Source organism: Dermacentor andersoni, chromosome 10 (genome assembly GCF_023375885.2).
Source record: "Dermacentor andersoni chromosome 10, qqDerAnde1_hic_scaffold, whole genome shotgun sequence".
Lineage (NCBI taxonomy): Eukaryota > Metazoa > Arthropoda > Arachnida > Ixodida > Ixodidae > Dermacentor > Dermacentor andersoni.
In genome coordinates this window covers 34681647-34696280 of record NC_092823.1, presented here as the reverse complement: position 1 = coordinate 34696280, position 14634 = coordinate 34681647, and positions in this window count along the sequence as shown.

The following is a 14634-nucleotide window of genomic DNA, read 5'->3' as shown; positions in this document are numbered from 1 at the left end:
CTGTATACCGTAAATTATTTCTAATTTGCGATGTTCTTATGATGTTTCTGCGAAGGCTGTACTGTGGCGAAGGTTCAATTGATGTAATTCTGTAATATAGACTTTTATACGCTGTGTTGCTTCGTTAGCTAATTCAGGTTTAATGGCGCAACAACGACTAAGGCCATGCTGCATCAACTGTATTAGTTTATAGGTGTATACCTGGCTTACACTTCGTATTTAGTGCTTAAGAAACAGTTGATGAGTACGTAAGCCGTGCGGTCGTCCTTGATAGTTTTCAATATTTCGGAGAATCCGTTTCTGTAATAGATATTTCAAATAACCGGCTGTGGTTGCTTGGTGACTGTGGTGTTGGACTGCTAAGCACGAGGTCGCGGGATTAAATCCTGGTCACGGCGGCCGCATTTTGGTGGGGGTGATATGCGAAAACACCCGTGTACTTAGATTTAGGTGCACGATAAAGAACTCTCGATGGTCCAAATTTCCGAAGTCCCCCACAACGACGTGCGTCATAATCATAAAGTGGTTTTGGCACGTAAGACCCTACAATATAATTTTTTTCGATATACTCTCGTTGCTTGTAGTACTCCATACTAAGCAGAACTATGATAATCTTGAAAGAGAGCACCTTCTTTAACCACATTGACAGCAACTCACTAAGCTTAAATAGCCAGCAAACAGCTTCACTTATTTCTGCTGTAACTTTTAAACATGTGTATTTCAACATAGGTATTTCTGAAACCGGTCACCTAAAAATTTCTGTGCCTCTACCTCCTCTATTTTAGCGTCATTAAATAGTATTGTTGGGTGTTCGTTAAAACGCTAATTTCTTGGCCCAAAAATAACGTAGTTAGCTTTATTTACACACAATTGTAGTTTGTTGTTGCATAAAGAAATTTCTAATGCATTTAAATACTGAATAGCTAACTGCTGCATATGCGAAGTTGTTTCGGCCACGAAAAAAATTTTGGCATCATCAGCACACATAATTAACCTATGGAAATGTGCTAAATCAGCTAGAATATTTATGTATAAATTAAATAGTAATGACCCATGTTTTGACGGGTGCCCATCAGATTATTTTCGTTTTCGGCGACACACCGTTATTGAAGGCTACATACTGCAGCCTGTGTGTTAGGTAATTCTTCATTTGGTCAAGTGAAGTTACTCAGATGCCATAACTGAGTTTGGAAAGCAGCACGTCATGATAAAACGAATCAAAAGCTTTCTGGATTAAAAACGGACCTGTTGCAAATAGTCGGTCTTTCATGTTATTATAGTGAGCTTCAGCCCAGTAGTGCCTGCTCAGCAGAAAAATTATTACGGAAACCTGGAAAACACACCAGACTCCAACATGCAATTATATTATGCGCCAAAGGTATGTAAACACTGCGCTAGGCATGCTTAATTGTTCTAACTTGACCTTATATATATATATATATATATAATTTCGCCATTTTAGAAGAACACATGACAGCTTCGCTGGCGGTCCTTCTTCAGAGTGGAGGGACCGATATTTTTTTTTCTCTTTTCAGTTGCTTCAGGTGAGGGGTTCAAGGACCAGCCTCTGTCCATCTCTGCCTCTGTCTCTCAAGAACCTGCGGCTTCGGCTCGACAACATCGCCACCAGTTAATTGATTGATATGGCGTATGCACATATTGGCTCGCGGGTAAATGGCACCACTGCGCACTTCTCCCACGACAACTCCAGTGCTCCTTTACGAAGGTAGCACGACGTCGAGGAAGCGGCCTTCTAAAGCCGTGTAGCACCCGACACCACGTGGCCAGCGTCGACAGAAAGTCGGCGAAGACAGGAAGCGATTGGGCCAAATAAACACACACTATCCACCACTTAGGTTCTGTAAGTTCTACGACTTGCAACTAGTGATAACGGCAATTTAGCTTGTGGACGTCGCACAACAATCTGAAGGTATGAAAGCCAATTATATTGTTAAGATGAGGCGAAGAAGAGAATGACAACGGGTCTTAACACGACGAAGAGTTTAAACATCCTGGCTCCGCTCTGTTCCATCTCCGCGAATGTTCTCTAACTGCGTAGAAAGATACGTGAAGGAAAGAGGACTAGCCTGCTCTACAGAAAAGTCCGAGCTACTGAGGGTAGGAAGACAGCCCACTGATGCACCACTCGAGGAGAAACTGGAGGGGCAATACACCCCGGAGAGGAACATGATAAGAGTCCTGGGAATGTGGCTACAAGCAAGCAGGAAATGCAGCCACACACTCAGCCTGCTCAGCAAGTCGGCTGAACAGGTTGGCAGAATGGTAACCAGAGTCTCCCACCGAAGGCATGGGATGAAAGAAGACGACACGCTAAAGCTCGTCAGAAGCCTCATAATCAGCAGGGTAATCTACTCGCTGCCATACCACCCCATGATCAAGAGCGAAACGGAACAAGCAGAGACAATCCTGCGGAAGGCCTACAAGACGGCACTTCACCTACCAAGAAACACACCGAACGACAAGCTGCTACAGCTAGGGATTAGCAACACCTTCGCCGAACTGGCAGAAGCACAGCTTGGAACACAGTTTCACCGACTCAGACACGGCTACGGGAAGAGCGCTACTGACAAGGTTAGGTCGCGACCCAAGGAGGCATCTCGATCGATCCGCCGATATACCCGACGAGATCCGTAAGACCCTGCAGGTCAATCCCATTCCGAAAAACATGGATCCAAATCTCCACGCGGCCAGAAGGCAGGCGCGGGCAGACTATGTGGAAAGGCATTTAGCCAAACTAGAAAACACGGTTTTCACGGATGCAACACTGTATCCATAGAATAGACACACAAATTACATTAATGCAGCTTCGGTAGTGGTTGACAACGCAGGCAAGCTAATCACCTGCGCAACTACACGTAGCGACAGGATAGTGGAAGCGGAGGAAGTCGCTGTTGCGCTGGCAGCGGCTGAGGGCTATCGAAAAGTCAAATCAATGGTCATTTTAACGGATTCAAAAGAGACATGCAGGAACTACACAAAGGGTAGAATCTGCAGGGCTGCCTTAGCTATCCTCCGCAAGGCAGAACACCTCAGACACACCGCAACCCACAAACTAATCTGGACTCCGGCACACACGGGGATAGAAGGAAATGAAAGGGCAGACAGCTTGGCTCGCGAGATCACGTACCGAGTCGAGCAGCCACACGCCCTGGGACAGCACTTCACCGTGGATATCGGCTATTCAGTTACTGAACTACCAGAGACAATAGAATTAGATACCCCCCGCCACACAAAGCCTTAACACAGCAAGAAGCAGCTAGTTGGCGGAGGCTGCTAACGGGAGCCTTCTCTATCTTAAATATACTAAGCAATATGTATCCTACACAATTTAGGAACATATGCCCGTGGTGCGGGGCAACTCCCACGCTTTACCATATAACCTGGGAGTGTAAACGTAACTACACATTCCACCAACACAAAACCCCGAGTGCGGACCAGTGGGAGAGCCGGCTCACCAGGTGCGAGCTCGCCGCCCAAAGGGCAATGGTGCAGCACGCAAGCGAAGAAGCTCGGCTCAGTGGAGCCCTGGACTAGGGGCCCAGCCCTGCTAAGAAGGTCAAGCGTCTGCAGCGATGAAGACAAAGACCGAACGCTAAACCCTTTATGGACCAAATAGCTTTCTCTCTCTCTCTCTCTCTATCTGTAAATACATATTGTAAATAGGTAAAATAGTTATAATGTTACAAATAGTTACATTGCGTCGGGTCTCGCCTTTTCCCGTTGCTGACACGTTCGTAGTCAGCAACGGGAAAAGGCAAGACCCGACCGCAGTGGTAGCCAATGTCATTTCCTATCTGGACGGAACTCCACGCATTTCGTTCCAAACACATGAAGAGGAACTTACTAGCGTGGAGCTCTTCACACAAAAGCTGTCGGATCTTTTTGGCAGTCGCTACCGACTGTGACAGAGCTACCTATTCATACGTCTCCTAAATTCAAGACGTCCTTGCCCTTCGTCACACAATCTACACGTCCATGGCAGAAGCCGACAAATAGAACATATCCTCAAAGGTATTGCGGAAGTGGCATTTAACCCCACGTTTTCTGTCGAAGTGTCTACTGTTGACGCCATCATAAAAGAATGACGCCGCTTTGTGCTACCAAAGAACCGCCGTGTCGCCCATCAGTTTTCCCGTCTGCCGAATACTGCAGCGACATCCTCCTGCATCGACCATGACAGTACGCCACCCTCATGCGAAAACGTGACCCGCATTGTGTGCCGCGATCTCGAAGCTGCGTTTCCAGCCTCCCTCAAAAGACGCGCTCGGGTGACTCCGCCGCAACGCAAACTACTGCTCTGTGCAGCATGATATCTCCCAGTGGTTGAGTCACCAACGCAGTAAACGTTGATTATAGGCTAGAGAAATTGACAAACAAAGAGAGAGAGGAACGAGCGAAAGGGTTACAACAACAGATCAAGAGAAAGAAAGCCAGCATGAAAACAATTTAGTGCCCTTCCACTCTGTGAAGGATAACCAGCGAAGCTGTACTGGAATGACTATTATGACAATTATATTGACTTATATTGATTGCTATATTGATTGAATAAAGACATATACACTTAACTTCGTGGTTTTATCGTCTCTATTTTATGTCATTATTTATCATAGTGGCTATAGCTTTGTGGTCCCTGCGGCACACCGTGATCGGTGGTACTGCCATGCTAGACAAGCTCTTGTCAAAGGTCAAATCTACAGACGGCCAGTAACCCGTGGTCGGCACATTGACGTCCGTGTAGCGCTCAATTCCAAATCGTTCCAACAACAAGGTTACAATGCACTTGCCATTGGGGCGAGCTAGGTCGACGTTAAAGCTGACGTTTGGTGGGTGCACTATTGAGTTTTATTATGCATTTCGACCCTCCAATGGGAGCGAAGGAGAGCCGCCGCCCACGTTTCCTACTTGGCCATTAAGGTCATGCGTCATACCATGGTCGGCAAGATGATAACATTCAGAGCAACCACCGCGACTGACCTTAACACGCGGAAATGTTAATGCAATTTGCACATAGGTCATAGACGATAATATTCAGAGCCAAAGCCGCGACATTTTTTTTTCGCGTATGTGCATGGGGTTGCGCTGGAGGAGTTTTCGGCGTATAGGCGACACACATACGTACGGACGGACGAATCGGCTAGCCTATACAGCTTCGCTGCAAAAAGACGTATTAAAAGTGGCCATCAATACTTGCACGCGCGCTACAGTATTGGTGCTAGTCAATAGTCACTAGTCACTAATCACCCACTAGTCATTGGTACTCCCAGAGGCCAGTTGTGCCTGAGAAGGACTATAGCGGTTTCACTGCCCTGTGGACCAGCGAGCGACACGGATGTTGTTCCTGTACTGCCTGCGCGAACAGCATCCGATTGTACAATGTTCACAAGGCGTTGGAAACTGGTTGTCCAGGTAACGAAATCGATGACAGTGACACGATAGGTGCCCGATCTTTTCTTCGTTGCCGGACAAATCGGAAGCGTCACTGCGAGTCATAACAAATATCTTTTCGTAAGCATGCCTGAAGGCGACTACTTACAACTTTCTGTGAAGAAAATTACGTCAGGACAATAATCCTCCAGTGCACAAATTAGTTCAGCATTAAAACCTTATTAAAGAAAGTATCTTATAATGGAGATACGTACAGCACCTTTCGATGTGAAATTTTAGCATATGAATTGACAGGGAGAAATGAAATATACAAAATGAAATCTTTTGTGGTTGATGCTAAGCCAACCAAGCTAGCAACAGACCTCCTCTTCTTCTACAAACATTTCACAAAAAAATGCATAGAGTATAACAAAACTTCGCTTTACGAAGTGTTTGATAGGTACCATAATACAGGTAGCATGAAAATGTGAAATCCCCCTTCTGCAGCTAATATTAAGTTACCTGAAAGTACGCAAAGCTCTAGGACTAGGCTGCAAAGGACTACGCTGCCAGCGGTGTGCCCTTAGCGTGCGTGGACAGTTGCTCTATGGTAAGCGCTAAAAATATTTTTTAAAATTTTTTCTCAATTCACTTTCTTTTGTTTTCTGGTTTGGTAATTCTAAACTAGTTAAACTTCCTAGCTACGATGGTACAGAGCACTGAATAATAATCTCTGTTCAGCGAGCATTAAAACCGAAACTCAACAAATCTTTCTGTGTGCATTTGAGCAAGGTCCAGGATGGTTTTCTTCTTCAAATACTAAGCTTGTCGTAATTGCCTAGTATCTGTAAACGTATTTACGGTCGCCTAGTCGCGTGCGGTTAAAAACGACGCTGTCTAAATTGTTTATAAAGTCATTTAGCATTTATTTATCCTCTCTTCTCTCGCATACCTCGGCGCCGCCAGAGACGTGACACTAGCATTCGCTTCCGAGCCAAATAAAGAATACTACACCACATAACGCGGTGAGAAGCGCTCCGAAAGTTTTCCACTCCTTTATAGCATAAGTTATTCAAAAATAATTCTTACCCGTTCATCGCGGATAATTTTAGTAGGTTTTTTGACTTGTAGAATTGTTGGGGCTGGACTTCTCCGCAGTAAGGTGGCCTCACTGCCTACAGGATTATCTGATTGAGCTATCTCGGCTGCTCTGTTGCCATAGTCAGAAGTTCGAATTGTCGGACTTTTAAAAAAACAAAATCTGAAAGTGCCAAGCTCGAATTCGCATCCTCCAGTTCACTACATCTCAAGGCTTGCAGTGGCGCCTGACAAATGAAAAAAAAAAGCCAATGCCCAGAGCCAGTGGGACTCTACTAATCCAGGTACAACCAAAGTAGAAGACCCGCTCAGCTACAAACGAAGACACTCCCTCACTGGAACAGGAATTGGACTACCTGGTGCTGCATTCGGCCAGTACACCCCTAATGACTCATTCGACCAACCACTGACCCTACGTCCCCAGCAGCTGCGGAGCATCTGACCAAGGGGGCAGTCAGACCTTTAATGCAGCAAAGAGTGCTAAGAATCTCTGGAATCGGCCAGGTCACCAATGGAAACTGACCTTGGTGACGTTTAACACCCGAACCTTCTCCAGTGACGCTAGCTTAGCAGAACTCTTTGAGGAACAGCCGAGTACAACCTGGGATATCATTGGCCTTAGTGAGGTTAGAATAACTTGTCACCCTTACAAAAATGACTTTAGACTGTCTATAGAAAGTCTATAGACTTTTCATAGACGACCTTTCCTTTCTATAGATTTGGACTTTTGTTGATACAGTCTATAGACTGTCTCTAAACGAAAGTCGATAAAGTTTCTATTTCTTTTTGTCTATTCGCAGTCTATAGACGGTCTATAGAAAAAAGTTGATAAGGTGTTTGTTTCCTTTTTTGTCTACTTCCCCTCTATAGAATACCTACAGACGAAAGTCGACACAGTCTCTATCTATTTCTTTTCATACTTCGTCTATAGACTTGCTATAGACGAAATTCGATAGGGTTTTTATTTCTTTTTGTCTACTCGCAGTCTATAGACGGTCTATAGAAAAAAGTTGATAAGGTGTTTGTTTCCTTTTTGTCTACTTCCCCTCTATAGAATACCTACAGACGAAAGTCGACACAGTCTCTATTTTTTTCCATACTTTGTCTATAGACTTCCTATAGACGAAAGTCGATAGGGTTTCTATTTCTTTCTGTCTACTCGTAGTCTATAGACGGTCTATAGAAAAAAGTCGATAAGGTGTTTGTTTCTTTTTTGTCTACTTCCCCTCTATGGACTACCTATAGACGAAAGTCGATACTGTTTCTATCCATTTTGTCCATACTTTGCCTACAGACTTTCTATAGACGAAAGTCAATAAGGTTTCTATTTCTTTTTGTCTACTCGCCGTCTATAGACGGTCTATAGAAAAAAGTCGATAAGGTGTTTGTTTCTTCTTTGTCTACTTCCCCTCTATGGACTGCCTATGGACGAAAGTCGATACTGTTTCTATCTATTTTGTCCATACTTTGTCTACAGACTTTCTATAAACGAAAGTCAATAAGGTTTCTATTTCTTTTTGTCTACTCGCAGTCCATAGACGGTCTATAGGAAAAAGTCGATAAGGTGTTTGTTTCTTTTTTGCCTACTTCCCTTCTATGGACTACCTATAGACGAAAGTGGATACAGTCTCTATCTATTTTTGTCCATACTTTGTTTATAGACTTTCTATTGACGAAAGTCGATAAAGTTTCTATTTCTTTTTGTTTACTCGCTGTCTATAGACGGTCTATAGAAAAAAATCGATAAGGTGTTTGTTTCTTTTTGTCTGTTTCCCCTCTATGGACTACTTTTAGACGAAAGTCGATACAGTGTCTATTTATTTTTGTCCATATACCTTGTATATAGACTTTCTATAGACAAAAGTCGATAAGATTTCAATTTCTTTTTGTCTACTCGCAGTCTATAGACGGTCTATAGAAAAAATTCGATAAGGTGTTTGTTTCTTCTTTGTCTATTTCCCCTCTATATGGACTACCTGTAGACGAAAGCCGATACAGTTTCTATTTATTTATTTTTTTCTATTTATACTCTCTATATTATGGACAATAGTCGACAAGGTTTCTATTTCGTTTTCTCTACTCCCGGTGCATTGAATGTCTATAGAAGAAAGTCGATAATATGTAATTCCGAGTTCCCATACCCCCCGCCCTCTGCGAACGCGATGATATGGCACTGGTTTATGCACGACGGCACTGCAACCCCGGCGCGGCGGGCAAACCGTGCAGACTGCTAGTCTGCGTTCGGTGCGGCTGCCCCGAACGAGGATTGCGGCGGAGCAGGCACCGTCCGATTCACCAAGGGCTTCCAGGCACCCGAAGGCCCTAAACCTGGCTGCTTCCCGGACGTACACTTCGCGAAGACCGGGTGGTGAAGGTCAGGTGGTGATGATGCGGCAAAGGTGGTGAATAAGTGGCGAAAGCCGGCAGACCAGGTGGTGAATTCACCACCTGGTCTGCCTCTGAGTTGTCGTGGTCTTGCATGTCTATAGATTAACAATAGACAAACATCGTTAATCTGGGCCCAACCCGTGTACGCTGTAACCAAGCGCAGGTACCGGTGGATAATACGTAGCTGCGTTTGATATGAGCCACTGAAGTTGTATACTGCTGAGATTGCTGTAGAGCCTATTTGTAGACATTAGTATAGACATAGTGTATACCTCCGCATTTGTTGACCACATGATATCATCTACGTAGCCGCTCTCAGCAATCCCAAGACAGTCTTCACAGTTGTCGCATCACTTTTGCGGCAGTAGAATAAAGAAAGCAAAACGCCGATCCAATTGTTATAATAGATGTTATGAACGCCAGCTTCAGCTACAAGTGGATTCCAAACAGGCATCAAGTTTACAGCAAAGACACTCGTAATGTTTGTAGCTGACAACGCGGACTTTGTGAATGTGCGATGAACCGATGTCGCGCATGTGGTTTTCGCGTTGTGTGTCGTCCGATTCTCAGATACTTTTCACATTGTCTTCATATCTCGGCTGCGTCACTAACATCGGGCGGTTTTTTGTTGACTGATATCCTGCACTATAAACCCATCAAAGTTTCTCATTCACTTAAAATAGGTGCCAAATTCTCTGAGCCCACCCAGTATTTCGCCGGCGGTATGCCTGCGCAGCCACGCATATGAGTACCTCAGTACTGTACTGATTGCTTTGACCTATCACCGGAACAGAAAATTAGCACGAACATACGTGCGGGCATCACATTTGGCGGTACGCTGGAAGATATGCTACAAGTACGCTGTATTACTAATGGACGCTGGCAATAATGCGTCTGAAACGTCTGAAGAGCCCTGTAACGGCTTTTACAAACAGCGCATTCATGTTAGCGTTCCAGTCTCATACGATAACCCACAGCGTTTGTCATACAACCTGCCAGCGCATTTCCTTCGTCCATGAAAAAAGATGAATAATGGTGATAAAGATGAATAAGCCACCCCTTCCGGCGCGCATGGCGCGCAGAGAGAGAGAGAAAGAGACAAAAAAAAATGAAGGAAGAAAAGGCGCTGACACTGCTCCATGCGCGCACGCCCTCGCGCGCGGAGCTCCTGCGCATGGTCGGAGCTCTTGCGCATGCGCGGCGGTGCGCCGTCTCAACGAGTGCGCCAGGCACGTAAACGGTTGTACCGGTGTGCGGTGTCTGCCTGAACGCTGGTGTCTGTGTATGCGTGTCATCTTTGTGGCATCACACGTCAACTACACTGAACGGTAAGCTTTAGCAAAGATGTTTTGCGTCAATAGCTCATGATTATGTGAGCGCATTTCGTAGCACGAAGCGGCTGCATGTAGCGCAGGCGACTCGGGTATAGTGTCGGTTTGTCGTTGACATGGTTTGGTAACGCGCTCTTGTTCTCGCTTCTACTATACGGAATGTCTTCCGGCGAGCGATCGCTCGGGCTTGTTGATTTTAGCATTATAGTTTAGGTGCGTAAAGAAGGAAGTACACCATGTTTTAACTTGATACTGTATGTTGTGCATTGTGTATGTTGGGCAGCCAGTGTGGTAGATCTCATTTCGTGGCGCTTGATCCGGCCGCGATGAATGCTGCGCCGCATATGTAGTGAAATTCTCGTGACACGCTTTACGTATATATCTCGAAGTTGTGTTAGCATCAAGAATGTTCAGACAGACACGTATAGTTGAATAACTGCTAACGTACTCGAATGAAAGGCCGTGTTTGCGGGGCATGCATCAGCAGTGTGTGCGCTGCCGTTTTCGGATTGTTTGGGAAGTTACCGCAAGTTAATTTTGGGAAGTTACCGCAAGCAAAACACGAGACTTGAAGAAATATCAAGCAAAAATCTCTAGATTCACCCAATCTATTCATATGCAACCACAAACGCTTTTGGAGCATGAAACCTGTGATAAGCTCAGTCACTCGCAGCTTCGCAACTTAGCCGAAAAAATTAGAGAACAATAAATTAGTCGCTCCGGGAAGCACCTTTACACGTTTCAAACTGAAGGCATTGCGTTTGACGGTAGTTGGAAGATTTGTATTTTGTCTCTTTTTTTAAACTGTTTAGCAGCAGAAGTTATCTTTCGAGCTATATGAAAAGCGTTAAGCGCCTTTCGATGCTTCGGCGTTATGCAGTTTACGTGCTCTTAATCACTAGGCAGCTGCTGGCGCAGATTCGCATTGTGCCAGTCGGGCATGGTATGAAGCCTTTGTCGTGCGTAATAAGTGTTCCGGTTTTCATTACTGTTGCATGTAGTGCAGTCGTCTTGGACAGACTGCATACTATATGCGCTGTACAAAAGAAAAAAAGCCAGATTATCAATTTGGTGGTCTTTTCTTAGTAGATAACGCACAGATTATTCAAATAATTCAGTGGACATTGCATTTGTTCTACCCTTATCAACACACCTAAGAGATTGTAACATGTTTTAGTTGATGAGTAACCTGATCAGTACGCCCCCATTCATGTGCATTCTACTGAAACTGTGGCAAATGTATTCATTTCGAAGTATGAGAAAAGAGACATTGCAGACTGTTCTAAGCGGAAATAAATTGCAAATGTTAATGTGATTGTTCAAAACTGCAGTCAGTATACTGAGCATGTTCGTTCGGCACGGGCATATTGCATTAACACCTGAAAAATGTGCACAGTCCAGCCGGGTATCTTTGTTTCAACAATTATTACTATAGGAATTGTTTGGGATTCTCGCATTTCTTTTATTTTTATAAGTACACTGTCTGTCACTATCACTATCACATGAACCTGTCTTGAAACGAAACGTATCGTTGCTGGCACCGGCGACCATTACGGTTGTCTAACTGCTTATCACACTGTAATACAACGAAACATCATAATGGTACTGATTAATATTGCCATGTAGTCTTTAGTCAGAGGTAAACAAACTTAACTAGAGGCATAAGTGATGAGAGCAAATTATATAGAAAACTACTATTGAACCGTAAAAATAACTCATTGTATAGTTTTCCCTCACATTGTTGCATTTGTTTTACGTGTGTCTCTGTCTTCCGTGCTCTACTCGTGTGGCCATCAATTAGGAACTTGCCGAAGCCCTTGTCAGCTTTATTAAACAAGGAATTCAAGTCAGTTGCATCTAATACTTTATGTCAAGTGACCGACGTGTTATTCGTTTTATCTAAATATTATGGACTGGCAGTACTTGGCAAGCATTAAACCACAATATTTTTTTATTGCACTGAAGCTGCAGGCGTCATAGATTGCCAGAAAATTTTCATGAAAACAGCCAGGGAAGGCTTGGAAAAAGATCGGGAAATTTTAAAATGGCCACATAGGTATGCTGTCTTGTTATATGTTATACAAAGTTTCCAGAAAATTTCTGTGTTAAATATATTTTTAAAACCTTTCACTTCATAAAAATTTATGGGAATTGGTTCTATTTATTGAAAAAAAGAAAAGAAAGTCAAGCATACTGACAAGGCATTTCTTACTCAATGTTTTTTTTTTTTTTTTTTTTGCGTTAACTAAACGTCCTGAATCTCGATAGCCTAGAAAAATTTTCATCTTTCAAAGCACCTTAAATAATTTACTGTGATAGAATTCATTCGAACTATACTATCAGTTCTGTTTCCTAGGAGGTGCATATCTGTCGTGCCATGACACAAACTGCTCGTGTGGTATTTCGGGTGCTCATGTGGTATACCTCACTTGGAAACCTGTTAGCATGCCCAAGAGGCCTCATTACCTGTAAGAAATTAAGTGACCATATCAATACAATCAACCCATCTGCCTTCTGTTGAAGTTAAGGCCAATGACCATTCATTTAAAAGTACGAGAAAGACATTTAAATGTGTATTAAGCAAAATAAATTACAATCTTAGGCATGATACTGTGAATATTCCAGTCACGTCTTCTGAAAATATCCCTCTGCACGGGCATACTTAACTACCAGCCAAAAAAATGTACAGACAGCCCAACTGGGTAACGTTTCAGCAATAAATATAGAGACCATTTGGGATAAGTACATTAATGCATCATATATGAACTTGTCATAAAAGGGAACATACTGTTGCTGGCACGAGCAGCAGTTGTGACTGTTTAATTAATTGTTCACCATACCATGCAATAAAACATTGTATAAAGGTACTGATTTGTATTGACAAGCAGCCATTAGTCGTAGTTAACCCGCATTAAGTATTCACTTAGATTGTTCGAGCAAATATATTAAGCTGCTTAATGAACATACAAAGAATACACACTTGTTATTTTTGCCTCATATTGCTGCATCTACTTATTTGCAGCAAACACCTGCAGCACCTTTGGGACTAATGACACAAAGGTCAAGGCCAGCCTGGCGACCATGCTTGCCAAGGAGTAGTGTAAATATATAATCTGTTTCTATAATAGCATAAGACATGAATTTAAGGAATTCATATATTATATCGAGCAATAAAAACGGTTAATTCATTGCCGGTGCATTTGTTTTATTTTTTGCACTGCATGATTCAGCACTATATAAATTCTTTCTGTTTATGCAACATATATGAAAGTACAGCTGGTTCAGGAGCATTATTAATCTGCTAACGGTAATGCATAAGTGCAGATGAAAAGGAACAGGTGGACATGCATAAATACATTCAAAACGTTTTGCTACCGTATGTAAAGAAAAATGTAAACTAACTTGTAGATAGCCGTTATGGAGTTATGGCCTTATACACTCTTTGTAGACTTGTCTATAAAATGTCTGTGTCTATATAATGTCTGTAGATTAATGAAAATGCATGTTTGTTGACAAATGTCTGCAGAATGTCATAGAAAAAAGTGTATCGGATTATAAAGTTCTGTTTTTGTAGACTGAAGTCTATAGAATGTCTATAGACTATCTATGTACATTTGTCTATAGACATTCCATAGACTTCAGTCTACAAAAGTAGAACTGTATATATAGTTCTACTTTTGTAGACTGAAGTGTATAAAATGTATACAGACAAATGGCATCTATAGACATTCTATAGACTTCAGTTTACAAAAGTAGAACTGTAAGCCTATACACTTGTCCATAGACATTCTGCAGACAACTGTCTAGAAATATGAATGTTAATTAATCCATAGACACTCTATAGACACAGACATTTTATAGACTAGGCCATAAAAAGTATGGCCATAACTCTATAGACAGTCTATAGACTCAGACTTCTTATAGACTAGTCTATAAAATGTGTATGGCCATAAGTCTATAGATAGTCTATAGACTCAGACTTTTTATAGACTAGTCTATAAAAAGTGTATGGCCATAAGTCTATAGACCGTCTATAGACTCAGACTTTTTATAGACTAGTCTATAAAAAGTGTATGGCCATAAGTCTATAGACCGTCTATAGACAGTCTATGGACTCAGACTTCTTATAGAGTAGTCTATAAAAAGAGTATGGCCATAAGTCTATAGACTGTCTATAGAGAATCTATAGACTCAGACTTTTTATAGACTAGTCTATAAAACGTATGGCCATAAGTCTATAGACTGTCTATAGACAGTGTATATACAGTCTATAGACTCAGACTTTTTATAGACTAGTCTATAAAAAGTGTATGGCCATAAGTCTATAGACTGTCTATAGACTAGTCTAAAGAAACGTCTATAGACAGTCTATAGACTCAGACTTTTTATAGACTAGTCTATAAAAAGTGTATGGCCATAAGTCTATAGACTG